Source organism: Athene cunicularia, unplaced genomic scaffold (genome assembly GCF_003259725.1).
Source record: "Athene cunicularia isolate RWA unplaced genomic scaffold, athCun1 SCF_10, whole genome shotgun sequence".
NCBI classification, from domain to species: Eukaryota; Metazoa; Chordata; class Aves; order Strigiformes; family Strigidae; genus Athene; species Athene cunicularia.
In genome coordinates, this window is record NW_020799156.1 from 141,031 (window position 1) to 144,812 (window position 3,782).

The window sequence follows — 3,782 nt, forward strand, 5'->3', positions numbered from 1 at the left end:
AAAAAAAAAAAAAAAAAAAGTGACACAGAGACTGGATTCATATAATCCAAGTCAGGCTGTTAACTGGCACTATCTTCTCATACCACAGAGAAAATAAACTCTAAATCTAGTTTCCAGTGGTGCTACAGTCACAATCCCTTCCCCATTTCCCAACACAGACTCCTGCAGTATGGTAAGTGACAATTTCCGAGACGGATATTAAAGCAGCCTCTCTCAGCAGCTCGCCAGCAGAAGCCGAGGAAGATTTCTTGTGCCAAATCATTTTTTCTTAACAGAAGGTAATTATTAGCTAAACCTTGCCCAAACGTTGTAGTGGCAAGAAGGTCTCTGACAGAGGGAGGCTTAAAAAAGAATTAACTGGTTGAGGGAAAAGCAACTGTGATCTTCAGGGTCTGCAGAAAGGGTTGGAGACAACAGGAACCAGCCGAGATATTCCATAACACGCCTAAAATATCCATGCATGTCAGATACGGAAATAAAAGACAGTTGACCTATATCAGATGTATTTTCCCCAAAGCAAAAGCGCTGCCGTTGTTCCTGCTGCGTGGTGCACGCTCACACACCAGCCTGCCCTTCGCATCAGCTTCGGGGATCACAAGCCCCGATGGAAAGGATCCCACCCCAGCATCATCCCCCCTCTCTGCCCCCTCCTGGCAGGGAGTTGCAGAGGGCCAGGAGGTCTCCCCTCAGCCTCCTCTTCTCCAGACTGAACCCCCCCAGTGCCCCCAGCCGCTCCCCAGCAGACCTGTGCTCCAGACCCTGCCCCAGCTCCGTTGCCCTTCTCTGCCCACGCTCGAGTCACTCAATGGCCTTTTTGGGGTGAGGGGCCCAACACTGAACCCCCTCAGCGAGGGGCGGCCTCCCCAGTGCCCAGCCCAGGGCTCAGATCCCTTCCCTGTCCCTGCTGGCCACGCCAGTGCTGACACCAGCCAGGATGCCGTTGCCCTCCTTGGCCCCCTGGGCACACTCTGGCTCATTCTCACCTCCCCCAGTCCCTCTCTGACCGGCAGCTCTCCAGCCACTCCTTAGATTAAGTTGTGTTGGACAAAACGGAACCATTTCATTTCCACGTTGACCTTTTAGAAATGTTATTCTGCAGTGCATACTAAAAAATAATGATATTAAAACCCAGTTTAACATGGAAGAGCAACATCTTTTATGGCGAAAGCATGAGGCTGCTCCCTCACACTGCTGTCCCATCGAGGCCGTGGGCACGATGACCTGTGGCAGGTTGGCGCTGCCAGAAGTCCCCTTCCCCAAAGCCCCTGCCCACAGCTGGGCTGTGCACATCTGTATTTATTTAGGCATGTGTGTGCGTATACCTATATAAATATACACCCATATACTTTTAACTTGCAGCAGTGAACCCCGTTCAGCCGTGGAAGTATGACTGGGGCTTGGGATTGCCTGCTGGCCTCTGAGCCGGCGGCTCGTGGTGTGCTGGAGGGAGAAAAATCCATCCTTTTTTTTGGGGAAAAAGCTGCCAACAGACACAGAACCCTCGGGGAGGTACCTGCTGGGTGAGGGGCTGCGGGGGTCAAACACCAAAGTCGTGGTGCACATCGCCAGTTTGGGGATATTAAAGTCGAAGTGCTCTGGCTGGGATGCACGCTGGCTGAGCCACAGCGAGTTTGCAAGAGAAATGAGAAAGAAAACCATAAATAACAGTAATAATACCTAATCATAGCTAATAAATAATCCTAGTAATAATAATACATAATAATAATTTGAATTTACTGAGGGTTTCTCAGCCACTCGATATCCTTGTCAGCCTCACCAAAAACAGTGAAGCACTTTGCTGGGGTTGGTAAAATATAGTTTTTTTTTTTTTTTTTGTTTTTTTTTTTTTTTTTTTTTTTTTTTTTTTTTTTTTTTTTATGTGGTGAGTAGATCCCAGCATAGATCAGAGATGTTGGTGCCAGGAGGGCAGCAAGGTGCCAACAGCTGCTTTTATCAGCACTCTTAGATGTCCTAAGGTAGAGAAAATCAGGATTTGGGGCTTCATGGAGCAGAGTGTTCTCCGGTTGGGGTCCTACCCTCCATCCCGTGAACACAACGCTGTGACTTTTACTGCTATTTTTGAAAAAGAGAATCTAGATCTTTCACCGTTTAACTATTTCAGCCTGGCTACGATCCCCGCTCCTGCCCAGCACTCCAAACTCTTGGGATGACCATGTCTAGTAGTAGAATTTACACCCTAAAAAGAGAGCCCTGGGTGGTTAAAGCAGCGAATTGGAAAGCAGCCCCATTGCTCTCTGCGGCTGAAAAAGCAAAGCTCTGTTTGTTTGTTTCCTTGCTGATAGCCCCTGTGTATTTTCCCGTGGCTCCAGGCTTGGAAGGAGGTACATAATGGCTTCTCCCTGCAATATGTCACACTGATGGGCTGTCGGTCACTCCCAAACAAGTTTTACATGCAATTTTGTTTCCCTTCAGGGTAGCTGCTCGGCACCGAGTTGTTTGGGCATAGAATCGCTTTGAGGAAGGGACTACCACACTAAATAACACTCGGTACCTAGAGTTGTTAGCTTTCACTAACTTTACACGACTTTTTCTATGCTTGTAGTTTTTCCTCCTACACAGCTTCATGTAGTTTTTGAGGGTGCCCAGGAAAGCAAATTGCTTGGACATGAGGTGCCTGTATGTATTTTAACACCTTTATGGATGATCTAGAGGAGGGGATCGAGGGCACCCTCGGTCAGTTTGCAGATGACACCCAGCTGGGTGGGAGTGTTGGTCTGCTCGAGGGTGGAGAGGCTCTGCAGAGAGACCTGGGCAGGCTGGAGCCATGGGCTGAGCCCAACTGGGGGAGTTTCACTGAGGGCAAATGCCGGGGGCTGCCCTTGGGCCACAACAACCCCCAGGGGGGCTACAGGGCTGGGGAGGAGTGGCTGGAGAGCTGCTGGAGCCTCAAGGGCATTCCAACCCCGACAATTCTGTGGCTTTTCATTGCTCTTAGCATGACTGATACATTTGTACTGGTTGTTTTTGGAGCCACACCATCATCCAGCTCTTCCATATTTTTATTCCAGTCCATTACCAAAACCCTACCGAGGCATGGTGGTGGTCAGGGTCTTCCCCATCTGGTGTTCAAGGTGTAATGGCATCAGTTATAAACGGTGCCTTCTGCAGATAAAGTATCCCAAGAGGGGACATTGGTTTGAAGGGCAAAAAAAAAGAATCAGGGAAATGTATTCCTGGTCATCAGGAATAATGCAGCAGGTCAGCTGCATTCAGTGGAGAAAAGCTGTGGTGTGGAGATACCTGCAGGGTGTGAACTGGCCATAAAATACCCTATGGGTACGTCCCAGAAGGTGCAAGGTGGGCATTAGAAGACAAGTTTTGACGCTTAACTGCATGCAGCAGACCTGATCGGTGATTTGTATATCTATAACTTTTTTGCTCTGGGGCTGGTGGAGCAGAGAATTGAAGTTCATTTTCGGGCAAAGAATTCCTGGTTCATTTTCAAGCCTTTAAATTAAACCTACCTCAGTTTCCCCAGCAGGAATCTGGGCAGACCTTGCTTGGGGATAATGCAATTACTTGTAAACTCTCCAAATATGCACATTTGACTCCTTTAGAGTCTTTCTAATCTGGTGAGATACCTATCAACATATTCTCTACTGCTGTTTCAAAATGTCTTGCTCCCCTTTTCCCTCTTGGCAACTCTTTCACCCGGTTCAGTCTCCTGGGAAAGTTTGTAAGTGCTTTTAATTGATTGAGAGCAGTTTGTGCTGCGCTCAGATACCCCGGGCATGGACAACCAGCTGATGAAGTTTTACTAC